Here is a 15,577-nt window from a genome sequence, read left to right on the forward strand (position 1 = left end):
ATCATAATAATATCACGATATTCGATATATTGCGATATTCAATATATTGCAAGAGATTTCATCAATGCTATATCACGATATCTGTAACTGAAAATGAAAAAATAACCATAAACGGCAAAATCTGGAATTATGTATTTATTCCAAATTCTTACAAGATTTGTTGTGCCACAAACTGGCCAATAAGTGCATGAATCTCAGTTGTTGTGCCACAAACTGGCCAATAAGTGCATGAATCTTGCCTCCTCCAACAGTAAAACACTGACTGCTACAATGGGTAGCCTACTACTACTAACTAATCAATATCACGATATTGGGAGGACCACACACACACACACACACACACACACACACACACACACACACACACACACACACACACACACACACACACACACACACACACACACACACACACACACATCACGGCGATATACTGCCATATCGATATATCGTCCCACCCCTACTTTTCACCTGTATGAATCAATTTGTGTGCTTTCAGATTCTCAGGACGGTTAAAGCTTTGATTACAAACTGTGCAAGCAAAGGGCTTTTCATCTGTATGAATAATCATGTGGGATTTCAGATGTCCAGCACGTCTAAAGCTTTTGTAACAAACTGTGCAAACAAATGGTTTTTCACCTGTATGAATACTCATGTGTTTCGTCACATTTCCACTATCGGTAAAGCTTTTGTTACAAACTGCACAAGCAAAGGGCTTCTCACCGGTATGAATCATCATGTGTCTCTTCATGTTTCCACTAGTGGTAAAGGTTTTGTTACAAACGGCACAAGCAAAGGGATTTTCACCTGTATGAGTCCTCATGTGTGTTCTCAGAGTTCCAGCTTGTTTAAAGCTTTGACTACAAACTGTGCAAGCAAAGGGCTTTTCATCTGTATGAGTAATCATGTGTGTATTCAGATGTCCAGCATGTCTAAAGCTTTTGTTACAAACTGTACAGGTAAAGGGCTGTACCTCCGTATGAGTCGTCCTCATGTGTATTTTCAGATCACCCTTTCTACCACAGACTTTGCCACACTCTGTACAACAAAAGCTTTTCTTTCCTGTTTGACTACTGATGGATGCCGTTTGTTTTGATGATTTCGGGTCCCGGGGCGGCTTGTTTGTCAACGACAATATTTGTCCTTCCACACATTGTATCTTGTGTGATTTCAGTGTATTTAAAGCTGACTGCTGTTCAATGGCCTCCCGCTCTCCACTGTCTTCAGTCTCAGATTCAGAACAGTGTGAAGAGAGGAGCTGGTCATCACCAGTTGGTTGTGATCGTACCCAGTACTCTATGTAAGCTTGCGTTTTCATGTGTTCAGTTGAGGTGCTGGCTACAGGCTCCGTCTCTCTGTTTTCATCATCATCTTCATCTTCTAATTTCAACGACGACCCTGCAGTCTTCTCTGGTCTTTGAAGTAATTCCTCGTCCTGTTGCTCTTTAATATGCGGAAGTTCTAGTTCCACCTGGACCAGAGTGGGACTCCTCTCCTGCTGTTCATCTTTAATCTGTGGAGGTTCTAGTTTTACCTGGACCAGACTGGGACTCCTCTCCTGCTGTTCCTTTTTAATCTGTGGAGGTTCTAGTTTCACCTGGACCAGAGTGGGACTCCTCTCCTGCTGTTCATCTTTAATCTGTGGAGGTTCTAGTTTCACCTGGACCAGACTGGGACTCCTCTCCTGCTGTTCAGGGGAAACCACCTCTTTACACACCGGAAGGAGTGAGAGACCTAGAAGGAGGAGAGAGGTTATGTCAGCAGAGAACAACTCAATGTATTTTCTGATTCAAATTCAAATGTATTCTTCTGATTGAAAATATGATCATTCTCCACTCAGCAAAACACCTCCATTCCAAATTTCCAATGTGAAGCTACTGGGAAACAGCCTTGGGAAACAACGATTTCCGAGAGGCCCATATGGCAGGAGCCTAGATCCTGTTTGTGTAGCATGAGGCAGCTTGATGTACAAGTACATCCCACGACCATGATGTACAAGAATACTGCCTGAACGTTAGACTAGGATGTCATAGGGACAAACCCTCGAAGCTGAGTCAGAGCCCCGCAGGGAGGTATTTGGGCGTACCAACCCTCAATGAGTCAGTACCACGCAGGGAGGCATTGGGTTATACCAACCCTCAATGAGTCAGAGCCACGCAGGGAGGCATCGGGTCACAAAACGCTGCTGCACGCCTTCTGACAGGTGCCAGAAGAGGTGTGACTACATTTCCTCCGTTCTGGCCTCACTTCACTGGCTCCCTGTATGTTTTAGGGTTAAGTTTAAGATTTTATTGGTTACTGTCTTCAGACGCTTTGACACCCCATCCTAAATTCATATTTAGAAAATGTTTCAGATGAAAAAAAAAAAAAGTTTGAATCGAATATCATAAATGGTAAATGGTGCATTTATATAGCGCCTTTATCCAAGGCGCTTTACATAGATTGTGCATTACATTCACCCATATTCATACACAGATTGCGGCGGAAGCCATGCAAGGTACCAACCAGAACATCGGGAGCAATTTGAGGTTCAGTGTCTTGCCCAAGGACACTTCGACATGTAGACAGGAGGAGCCGGGATTCGAACCGTGTACTTTTGTGTCTCTTTGACATTTTCTGTAAAGCAGTTTGATTGACCCTGTTGTTTTTAACCCATTTAGACCTGAGGCTGATTCTAAAAAAATGGCAAATCACTGGCCTCCTTTAAAACAGACCTAAAATGTCACCTGTCAGCAGGTCAGAGGGAGAGGAGGTGACAAATTACTGTTTTACATTATTGTTCATTGACTATATGTGTGTGAGTGCATGGGACCCGAATGGAAACAAGACCGCAAGGTCTTTCTTCGGAAATCCCTTTGGACCAACAAAAAAATGCCTAGCTGTACATTGTGCTGTTTGCATTTCTTTCTTATTGTCTAATAAAATATTCAATCAAAAATCAATCAAATCTAAATCAGTTTTCTGATCCACAGTTTCTATGTTAGTGGAATTATGTATTTGGCTGCAGACTCCCATCTGAAAATATGTTGTTCCAGGGACCCCCCCAGAAGCAAAGATTTGAGTTAAAAACATTCGCTGTGAAAGAATATATATTGAAAGTTTTCCGCAACATTTTCAGTGTGGAAATAGTGGCTCTCTGGAGTGAGTGTGGAAATATATTGGCCCTCTGGAGCGAGTGTGGAAATATAGTGGCCCTCTGGAGCGAGTGTGGAAATATAGTGGCCCTCAGGAGCGAGTGTGGAAATATAGTGGCCCTCTGGAGCGAGTGTGGAAATATAGTGGCCCTCTGGAGTGAGTGTGGAAATATAGTGGCCCTCTGGAGTGAGTGTGGAAATATAGTGGCCCTCTGGAGCGAGTGTGGAAATATAGTGGCCCTCTGGAGCGAGTGTGGAAATATAGTGGCCCTCTGGAGTGAGTGTGGAAATATAGTGGCCCTCTGGAGTGAGTGTGGAAATATAGTGGCCCTCTGGAGTGAGTGTGGAACTATAGTGGCCCTCTGGAGCGAGTGTGGAAATATAGTGGCCCTCTGGAGCGAGTGTGGAAATATAGTGGCCCTCTGGAGCGAGTGTGGAAATATAGTGGCCCTCTGGAGCGAGTGTGGCACGGCTGCGGCTCACCGCTCCAAGAGATGGGTCAAATGCGGCGAACATATTTCACGTGTATATTTGTCACATGTGTGACAAATCGTACAACTTTGACTTGTGTGCAGACCTCCCTTGGATGTACTCTGCTTTTGACAAGTAGCCTTGCCGAGCCATGAGGCCCATAGGGGCAGGAGCCTATCTCCTGTTTCTGTAGCGTGAGGCAGCTTGATGTACAAGTACACCCCCTGGACATGACGCTAGTATGTCGCAGGGACTTACCCCCAATCCAACCCTTGATGCTGAGTGTCAAGCAGGGAGGCACTGGGTCCAATTTTTTAGAGTCTTTGGTATGACGCGGCCGGGGATCGAACCCCGACCTCCCAGTATCAGGGCGGACACTCTAACTACAAGGCCACTGAGCTGCTTTTGACAAAGCCTGGATTAAATGTCATGAGGCCTGAAAAAGTGTGTGTTACTCACAGCCTGTCTGTTTCCCAGCATCAGTGCAGTAGATGGGAGTCATGCAGACAGCAGTCCTCCAGGGCGGCGCAGCTGAGCTCAGGTCCTGACTCTGGGCTGCTGAGTCGGATAGATGGATGTCACTGGTAGACATCTGTTACGCGCGCGCGCGCACATGCACGCGCGCACGCACGCACGCACGCACGCACGCACGCACGCACGCACGCACGCACGCACGCACGCACGCACGCACGCACGCACGCACACACGCACACACACACACACACACACGATTTAGACTAGAGCTATAGTATAGATTACCAAAGTCCAGTGGTGTAATGGTGTTTTTTTTCACCCTGGGGGAATGGTATTTTAATGACGTCACATGCACACGCAGCGCGCCTACCTGTGTACATGCACACGCAGCGCACCTACCTGTGTACATGCACACACAGCGCGCCTACCTGTGTACATGCACACGCAGCGCGCCTACCTGTGTACATGCACACGCAGCGCGCCTACCTGTGTACATGCGCACACGCCAGATAGTAAGTATGAGAGTCACCAGTGTTAGAAAATGTCTTCTAATGACCTTAACGTATGCAATTAATAAGTCATGGCAGGTTTGCGGGTGTATCCCTCGATCGTAGTAGGAAACATGTTTGTATAGGAAATTACTAGTTTTCTAGTTTTAGTCTTTGTAAATCTTCTCAAGGAATGTCTTGAATTATAGGAGCTGGGGGAGGGGGGTCCAGGGGGGTCGGCGGTTGCGTGACATGGCCGAAGTATTTTTGGGGGTCCCCCAGCCCATAAGGTAAGGTTGAGAACCCCTGCTCTATATCATAATAATCCATTAAGACCTGATATCAGATTCTACAAATGTTTTCTAAGGCCCAGGCCACACTACTCTGGATCTTTTGCAAAACGGATATTTTCGTCCTCCGTTTTAGAGAAAATCCCTGCCCATACGACAGAGATATCTGAGTCCACACCCAAACGCAGAAACGCATTGAACACAGGATAAAATCACTGCAGTAGCAGGTTTCAATTGTAGGCTATATTATATTTGATTTTATATTTACACTTATGAGGTGCCAATCATATTTTTTAATGAAGGAATAAGTACCGCATTTTAAAAGCCACCTAAATTGTGAGTGGAAGTATATGTTTCTTTCATTGTCTGTCAGCATGTCACACTATGTGCATCTCCAGATCCCGACTCTCGACTTTTCTCTCCATATAATTAAAAAATGATAGACACTTTACCATTGCTCTGGCGACTTGGCAAGTCCTGCACAGAAATGAATAGCAGAGTAAGGCTGTACCTTAGCCCTTTTTTTTGGACTCGAACTTCGGCAGGAATTTCCGAGCGAACATCCGGACCATTTGTTTCCAATTAATTTAAAAAATAACCTTTGAGATATCCGTCTCGAGGCAGCGCGTCTCCCCTGCTCTTTATCAATCTCTCTCGTCTCTCCCAACACACACACATACACACACACACACACACACCGTCAAGTCCGCGAAAACAGCTGATCTGCAAGCTCACGTGAGCTTGCTGGCAGGCAGCTAAAACAGCGTATATTGCTCGTTATTTGTTCCACCTGTGTATTCTGGGAGGCGCATTGAAGTGAAGTGGGCACAGGGCAAAAGCAGATCCTCCGTGACCGTTTTGCTTAACAATGATCAGAGTTCCCTGCTTTTTGTGATGCTAATATATCATGGCCCCTGTCAGCGATCATGCTGGTGTGTGTGTGTGTGTGTGTGAGAGAGACGCGTCAGACATTCCATTCAATTCACCTCAGCTGCAGGCCAATCACCAAATTACAAGCACGGGAGATGGGACAGCAGAACTAGGAGATATTTCTTTAAAAAATCACAACTTCTGACAGGAATGCACTAGAAACTTACTTTTTTTTTTACATGCTCATATCGCATTCTCGCCGAGATATATTTTTGAGTTAATAAAAAAAGGGAAAAAATAATAATATTTTTTATTTAATAAAAAAATAAAAATAAAAAAAACGAATGGTTCAAGCCCATTAATTAAGATTCGAGTGCCAACCCTAACGAGCGAACATTCGAACCTTGAATGTTTGGGGACAGCCTTATAGCAGAGTCAGACGGAAGTGTCCACAACCAGTTGTGAGCTTGTAGAGTGGCTATATTTTCGAGCTGTATAATAAATGGAACCGTGGCACGTTATAATGTAGGCTAATACAAGTTCACGCGCACATTGTCAGAATGTAGGCACAGTGACATGCAGTCAATGGTGCGCCCTTAATTACCTAAACATGAGAGAGATGTGCCATATAGCCTATGCGCACGATGCGATTCCATTCACACCTCTCTCTCTCTCTCTCCTCGCATGACCATGACCATGAAATGGAGCGCAAAATACAGCACGATATAGTTTCACATGCGGCTATGCACACACCACGCATAGACTTGTTGGTGTAGGCTACTGCAAAATGGCATTTGGCCTGGGTCCTTATTGGTAGGTTAATATCCACAGTTTATCTGTAGCGGTCCGCAATTAACTCGCACTCGGCACCAATACAAATGAAACTATTTGAATAAAGGTTGTACACATCAGTGAAATTAACCTCTGGGAAAATCCTTAATTGAGAGAGTGTAGGCCTATTTTCTTTTTTTACAGTCTATGGTGTAAGCCTAGCAAGCGCACCACAGATCATATAGGCTGCATGGCTATAAGGGCTTGTATTGGGCACTACCCTACCATTTCTCTATATCATTTGATAAAGGCATATTAAAAACATGACTTGTACACCCAATGAAAATATAAACTTCACAGAATATATACCACTTCGAATTATAACAATCGGTTGAAGATTATCTGAATATAGCAAGAGTAAAATCTCAACTTCTCTGCGCACGGGCCATTGCGCTGAGGACTGGCAGTGTTTTACCTATACTTGTGAGGACCTCTGCTTGTTGCAACAGAGTGGGGCACCGACGATCTGCAAGCTCACAACGCGCTGCATGTGGACGCAACACTTGGAGCTTGAGGAATGACGATAAACATTTCACAGAATATATACCACTTTGAATTAAAACAATCGGTTGTGCTTCCCACTCGACACCAATATGAAATCACCAGTCTGCACTGTAGGCTGATATATTTATTATTGGATGCAGCAGAGCTGCCTTTGCTCGCTGCAGTTGATGCAATCATGCAACATATGATACGTTTTTAAGTTGTTAACAGTGATATATAAACATGAACAATTGAATAGATATCTGTGTAGTTCCCATGCAGGCACAAGCTGCATTTCACACGCTAATGAGCGGTGACATCATCGTTTCTCAAAAGCTCCGTTTCGCATGACTACACAGCTCCACCGATCCGATATTTTCGAAAATCTTCACTCATTTATCCGTTTAAAAAAACCTCCGTTTGAGTGGCCGAAAACGCCGTTTGCGTGTGGCTGAAAGGCCCAAACGCACAGAGAAATGTGCGATTTGCAAAAGATCCAGAGTGGTGTGGCCGAGGCCTCAATCACAAGTTTTCTGAAAAACCAGTGGTTCTCAACCTATTTCATGTCAAGGACCTCAAATGTACTGTAATTGGCCGTCAACCCCCATCTGAAAATATTTTGTTCCGGCGACTCTCCAGAAGCAAAGATTTGCACACGTTTTCACGATTTCTCAAAAATAGCAGATCTACAAACTCATAGCATGGCACTAGATCCGCTATTTTTCAATAGCTAAAGTATAAAATAATGGTTAAAAGTGGTTAAAAGCTAAGAAGACACAGGTGAGATCCAGGTCTTAAAGGTGTAGTGAAATTAAAAATACGTTTTTCACACTTTTAGACCATCTCCGTGGTCATCATATGAGCATACCTAACAATGGATGCCAAAAAAATGGGAAAATTCTAATTTTTGTGTGTTTTTATATCAAAAGTCCATACAAATATTTTTTGTATTACTTCCTGAAAACGAAAACGTGCTGCGTGATGATGTGTCGAGGCCAACATCGATAAAAGCCAATAAAAATGAAGCTCACCCGTATCCTCTCCATATGTGCGCATCCATGCAGCACAGGTGCTATTGATTACAGAAATCCTCCGTTTTTATTCCCATTCCAGATAACATCCAGACAGTGTATTACTCGGTTTCAACTTAATCATCACGCTAAAATATGTATCTGAAAACATTATAGGGTAGAAATAAGCCACATAACAGTAAACGGGTACAGTTGTCCGTCTATTTCATTTGTAAACAAACACACACCACGCTGCTGCGTATAGCATAGCAACACTCCCTAGCTACCGTCCCATCGCCTGAAGGGATGCGACGCTCTGATTGGTTCAGAAACTTCAGACCGGTGTTTCAACTTGAAACCGTTTGAAACTTCATAATAAAATGTCCACCATTTCCGTTTCATTACACCTTTAAAGGTGTAGGGAAACGGAAATGGTGGACATTTTATTTTGAAGTTTCAGCTTGAAACGCTGGCTCTGAAGTTTCTGAACCAATCAGAGCGTCACATCCCTCCAGGCTTTGGGGTCTCAAAGTCTGTGACTTCCTGCATGTGAATTTCGTTTGTAAACAAAGTGACAGAGAGACGTGGGGAAAAGCCAGCGGATTATTTCTAACCTATACACAACCTATATACATATTTTAGCGTGATGATTAAGTTTAAAACAAGTAATGCTGGAATGAGATTAAAAACGGAGTAGTTATTTAATCAAAACCAGCTGTGGAGGAGGACAATGAAGCATGGGAATCAAACTGGTGAGCTTCATTTTTATTGGCTTTTATTGATGTGTAATGTCCTAGCAATTTGGATGTAAACATTTAATAACACCCGTTTATAAAGAGTATCTCTGTAACTTTTCTCTGTAGGTTGCAGTACAGAGATACAGATTATTTAATCTGTCACACCCCTGTGGTGCTGTTTGTTTCACTCTGTTACTGTCTCATTTGTTGTAGTGATAGGCTCAAGTCTTGAGGCTATGTTGGGGGCTGGCTGTTGTGAGAGTGAAAGCTATAAAGGCTGTGATCCTATGTTACTCTGAGAGTCAGACTGGGGTTTTCATTACCATGAACAGGTCATGTAAGTCTTGGCTCCTTACTTGAGTAAAATCCTCATACTTCCAAACTCTGAATTCTTGTGTTGCCTCATTATTAATGTATTGTCCGTCTGAGCCTGTGTCCTACAGACTGCCTTAACAGTATCTCTACACGTCATCACGCAGCACGTTTTCAGGAAGTAATTAAAACAATATTTGTATGGACTTTTGATATAAAAACACACAGAAATGAGAATTTGCCCATTTCTTTTAAAAGTGTGAAAAACGTATTTTTTATTTCACTACGCCTTTAATGGGTTCATTGATATACATTTAGTTGCACATAAGTGGAGACGAAAAAAACAAAATAGGCATCCCTAGAACTCATTGTAGGTGAACCTTTCCAAGGGGAAGGAGATCACATTGAATCCACTAACCTCTGTTTCACTGGGATGTCCATCACTGCGATCCTCCAGGCCACAGGGGGCACTAACATGTCCTCCAGCTCCTTCCATCTGGTCAACCAGCTGACAATGTCACGCCCTGAAAAGAGGACACTTCAAATTATACTGCTTGCTGCCTTTCTCTCTGGCAGCTTCATAGAGCAGGCGTTGACACTAAGGGTTTCCCCCCCGGCCCCTGGCACGTAAATACAACATCCGGGCAGGTGGAGTTTGCTTTCAGGTTGCCCAACCGGGCAAGTGCTTGTTTTAGAGGGGACGCAACCAAAACACAACACGAGATATCTAAACACCTGAACGTGGCCATGTGCTTGCCACTGGTCTGTGGAATGTAAAATAAGAGCACTGTTTACCTATATTGTGCTGTTTTCACTGTTGCTAAAAATATATATAGCAAGTGTGAACCCATAATCAAATTCCTAGCTATGTAGGTATTAAATTGAGATATGAAATGTAACGGTAATTTCTCTCACACTCATTGGATAAAATTGCAAAAGATTAGATTCTCATTAAATGGTTCTTTCGGTAAATTTGGGATATATATATATATATATATATATATATTTCAATTCGTTCAGAAATTGAATCCATCTCTGCTTGAGGATGTGTAACAAAGTTAAAATAAATAAATAATAACGGTAATTCAAATGAATTACTTTATAATGGACAATTTACTATTCGGGCAAGTGGGCATGACCTCAGTGTCAACCCCTGTACACGACTTAGCCTTTTTGACCAGCTCAGTGACCTTGTGGTTAGAGTGTCCACCCTGAAACAGGGAGGTCGGGGTTCGATACCCGACCGGGTCATACCAAAGACTGTAAAAATGGGAGCCAACGCCGCTCTGCTTGGCACTCAGCATCAAGGGTTGGATTGGGGGGTCAGATCAGATCAACTAAAAGGCTGCGGATTACAGCAATGTATGTGACAAATACTTGTGACTTTAACCTTTGACTTTAAAGATGGAGTGCCGTGATTTTTGCAGTTTTTCATGTGTTTATGAGGTGACAGTACTTCATTAGACCCCTTGGTGTGGTTATGTGCAATGATGTTATGTGCCCTTTGTAGGGTTTCTTCAAGGAGGCTGAAACCTTGACACGTGCCAATGAAAAAAACAGTGATATAGTTAATGGAAATAAAAATCCGGCAACCCCAAGGATCAATTAATAGATTAATAAACGGCGAAAGGCCAATTAATGGATAAAAATAAATTATATCTATTCTGTAATGCTAATTAGAAAGGACTGTAAATATATATATCTTCAATAACCCAGCAGGGAGACCAAATACTGTGCTGTATTTACCTTAAAAATGAGTGAGTACACTGAGTAGCCCTTTGAATCTTGAATGACAGCCACGGTACCATAAAAAATAGAAGGATACCTTAAAAACGAATTGGAGACAGACGAAATAAAGTTCTGAGAGGAAGTTTAAGGTTTTAACTGTAATTTTTAGTAGGTAATAAAGTCAATTTACATAGAAAATGTGCTACATGGTTCAGATAATAATAATAATAGTACAATACATCACTATAATTTAGAGTATTCAATTGTTCCAATATGGATCCGAACTGAACCTTTCACAGTATCTTCCTGGCTTATACTGCAGATCACGTCAGTTGTTGATAAACGTTCATTGGCTCAATAGATAGTTAATTTCCGCAATATCCCACAGTGGCGCTGGTTGTCGAGCGCTCATTGGACCAGCACATGGATGATGAGACTGGTATCGTGACATCTTCCTTGGTTCTGTCATTGAGGGCCATAGACCGGGAAAGCACAGAGGCTGGCGTTGCTATGGCAACCTGAAGATAACATTCTTTCCCTGCTAGCTGTAAACTTTCGACAGAGAGAAATACTCCTATCTACTTTCTCACTAGGCACCAAGGTCAAATACATGTCTCAAATCAAAACAGGCCTCTCAGTATGCGAGTTAACTTGCCTGGGGACAGACAGTATGGAGACCGAATAAGGAGTCAACAAGATATATGATATTAAATCTGAATGTGGCATTAGGAAATCCATAATATAAATATGACAAAATAATATAAATGATAATATAGGGCTGAGATGATTAGGCACGTGGATGGTGACATGACATAAATAGGATAAGGAGAACAACCCGGAGTAAACAGGCAGTAGGCTAAGAGTAAAATGATGATAAAAAGGGCAAGATGACCAAATATGACCTATATGGAACACGGTCTGAGCCAAAGTTCTATCTGAGTTGACCAACAGAATATGATGGAGTGGCCAACTTGACATGACGTGTAAACAACATGTCAGAATTGATCTAACAATAGTGACACCACAATATCATCCCCTCCTTTAACCCCTCCCCCTTTAACATACAACCACAGCTGTGGGTGCGGCTTCAGTTCAGGTGGATCACAACCCATCACCACCCACCAGGCAAACCAGGCATACTTAATGAACTGGTGGGCGTGTCCACATACAAATTACATTTTTAGCACATACTGTACATTTTCATGAAAACATTCTTCCTCCTTAATATCTGATGATCATGTTTAGGGTGGGAAAAAACGCTATCGCTACGACAACAATGTCCATGTTTTCTTCTTAAACAGGTTAAACCAATCATTTAAGGAAGTATGAGTCTTAATGAATAACTTACAAATATGAATAATCAAACTAAAATGCGTCGTTAATAAGCAACTTGTTACTTGTAATAACCATTTTGCTCTTTTCAAAACGGAAGGAATTAACACAAAGTTCATCTACTGTACATCTCACCAAGTGTCGCCATGTGACGTGTTGTGAGCTTGTAGATCTGCTCTTTTCAAAACAAATCTTTCTCTCTGGCAGCTCCATAGAGAATGCATCATTTTCAGAAACTAGAGCGGTGCCCATGGGGCCTCTACAGCGGTGCACTGGCCTACTTGGAACGATGCAAATTGGAAATACATGCCCCACCCAGATATTATGCGTTGGAGCCTCTACAGCGGTTCTAACATGTGTTGTAAGCTTGTAGATCTGCTATTTCCGCTATTTATACGTTTCTTTTTTTAAAGTATAAAATTGTCAGTTATCTCTTTGTATATTTAATTTGTTATATCTGCCCTGTGCGATTTGTGATTATGAAGCCAAAAACAATTAAATCGTTAATCATCAACATCGTTTTGTTCATCACCAAATGTCACTGTTGCGCAGCCTAACACACACACACTACGAAGTACGTACAGTACAGTACTACGAAGAACAGTAGAGTACAGTACAGTACTACGAAGTACAGTATAGTACTGCAAAGTACAGTACAGTACCCGTAGAGTTACTGTACTGAACAACGACTCTACTGTCTCCGGCGCCTGGAGAAGTCATATGTAGGCTACTACGCACTTCATGCTATTCTCTCTTTATCTTTTTAACTGCAATTATGAGCCTGCACAACCAAAAATGTCACCCACCTTGTAATATAATGCGACAATAAAGATTTCTGATTCTACAGCTGGTCTGAGCTTATCACCAGAAATATGCCCCCAATCCCCAACTGTTTACTGTAGCCTTCACATGTTTTTCTTTTTGATTAGAGCTTGTTTATGTGATGTCTTTGCACATGTTGTATATTATTGTATACCCGACCCCAATGGAAACTGTTTCTGTTTACAAACTGAATACAAAATTCAATCAATCAATCTTTCTTGTATTTACCCTTTTGCATGGATCTGTGCTTTTCTTTTGCATTCAATCAATCAATCAATCAATCAAGAACCACTAGGAAGCAAGCCCAAATAAACAAGCTAAGACTACAACGTTGTAGTGGCTACAATGTAGTCGTAGCTTGTTTATTTGGGTCACGAGCTGTCACGAGCGTCATGGCGGAACGTCAACCTGTTTTACGCACTTGTTCCATTTACAACATTAACGTCTACATAAACGATCAGATGTCTAATATAAAGTTCTCATCCCAGAGCCACGGATGTTACATAAGTACTCGGGGGGTATAAGTACCCGTATCTTCCTTATCGTTGAATAAAAAGTATTTTAATCCGATCGGTGGCCAATTGTCTCATAGAGTTATAATGTAATCAGAGTGCAATACACCTGTCAGACGATAAGGTAGCGTAGTTGAAAGCATATGGCGAGAAAACTGAGAAAATGGCCACCAATCGGATTCAAATGCTTTTTATTGAACAATAAGGAAGATATGGGTACTTATACCCACCCGAGGACTTATGTAACATCCGTGGCTCTGCGGTGAAAACTTTGACATGTGAGTGATGTATTGTAGACGTTACCGTTTTAAATGGAGTGCGTAAAACAAGGTGAAGTTGCGTTATGACTGTTATCAGGGCAGTTGTAACGTTAACATAGGCTGCTAACGGTGGCTAACGGGGAGCAGCAATAATAAAATACACAAACAAAGATTATTATCAACCAATAATAATAATAAACACAGCTTTGACTCACCGCTTTGGCGCTTAGTGCAGATAAATATAATCAGACGAGAGGGGTTGTTCCCTTCTTCCTCTGCAGGGGAGACCAATCGATTATCAAAGAGGCTCAACAAGCAGATCACAGATTCTCCGATCATTCTTTCCCTAATCTTTCACGGGACTTTTGTACAGATGATGATTAATTTATTCTCACGAAATTGTTTGTGATTTTATAGGATTTATTTTTCATTTAATTTTCTACAACTCATTTGCAAATTAAGACTTCACGTCATCAAATGAGTAGCCTACTACTAAAGCAAACATACATGTATCATATGGCTCTTACAGTCAGTTTTACGGATACAATGAAACTATGTAAACGTTGTAAAGTACATGTGTAAAGGATATCAGGTCTATTGATTATTTGGTAGTACTCTTGGTGGTTTTCGGCAGTAAGCCAACCTGTAGAAATCCTGCTTTCTATTTAGCCTACTCTTTTCAGAAACATACCTGCTCTACACCTACTGTGTTGTTTCTCCTGTGTGACAGTGCCCCCTAGTGGACTGCATTCATTTCTGCACGGATAATCATCCATGCCTTTTGTGAAACTCTTCACTGCTTCTGTTCTGTCACTGCACTATTTATTGTCTCCACCAGGCCAAAGGCATGGGGAGAGAGTATGTTTTGCACTCCGTCCGTGTGTGTGTGTGTGTGTGTGTGTGTGTGTGTGTGTGTGTGTGTGTGTGTGTGTGTGTGTGTGTGTGTGTGTGTGTGTGTGTGTGTGTGTGTGTGTGTGTGTGTGTGTGTGTGTGTGTGTGTGTGTGTGTGTGTGTGTGTGTGTGTGTGTGTGTGCGTGCGTCCGTCCGTCCGTCCGTCCGTCCGTCCGTCCGTCCGTCCTTCCTTCCGTCCGTCTGTTACCAGCTAATCTCCGGCACCGTTGGCCCGATCCATGCCAAACTTTGCACACACACTCTCTGGATGCCAACGACGAACCTCTGCCCCAAATATTCCTTAACGGCCTGTTATAGCGCCACCATGAGGCCGATTTAGGCAAAACACATTTCTGTAGATTACTCGTACACATTTTATCCATACATCACACAATTCGGTATACACTATCTCCATAGTCATGTGATCAACACGGATCTGCACCATTTCCCATCTTCCTTCCTGATTGGCTAAGATTCGCTTCCAAAGCTCACATGATTGGTCCGTTTCGAACAAAATGCCACAAATCACAAACACAGTGTGCAATTTACGTGAAATTATACACGCACTTTTCCACTAGGCTGAGGACGACATGACACAATTTATTTTCCAAACCAGCCTCATGGTGGCGCTATAACAGGGCAATTCCTGTTTTTAGCTATAACTGCATCGATCTGTATACAACTTATGTATGCACACTCCCTAGAGGCCATGCAAAAACATTGTCCCTGCATCCCTCCACATCTGCCGGTTATAGTGCCACCATGAGGCCGATTTCTGCAAAACACATTGCGTATGTTAGTCAGATTTCATCCAAATCTCACGCAAATCGGTACACATGATCTCTGTAGTCATGTGATCAAGACGAGTCTGTTGGATTTCTCAGATTCTACACTGATTGGCTAACATTGCCTTCCAAAGTTTTCAGGAGTTG

The 15,577-nt window shown here is 42.4% G+C and overlaps 1 long non-coding RNA gene across 1 annotated transcript; it reads right to left on the minus strand.

Moving 5' to 3' along the window:
* Nucleotides 1-357: 357 nt before the first annotated feature.
* On the minus strand, nucleotides 358-14,023 carry LOC306930436. Its single transcript, XR_013790889.1, has 4 exons — nucleotides 13,970-14,023; nucleotides 9,519-9,624; nucleotides 4,065-4,197; nucleotides 358-1,734 (listed from the first exon to the last, which is right to left on the minus strand). It is a non-coding gene; the product is annotated as an uncharacterized lncRNA (long non-coding RNA).
* Between the last annotated feature and the right edge of the window lie 1,554 nt (nucleotides 14,024-15,577).

The sequence above is a fragment of the Electrona antarctica genome, assembly GCF_951216825.1.
Source record: "Electrona antarctica genome assembly, chromosome: 9".
Lineage (NCBI taxonomy): Eukaryota > Metazoa > Chordata > Actinopteri > Myctophiformes > Myctophidae > Electrona > Electrona antarctica.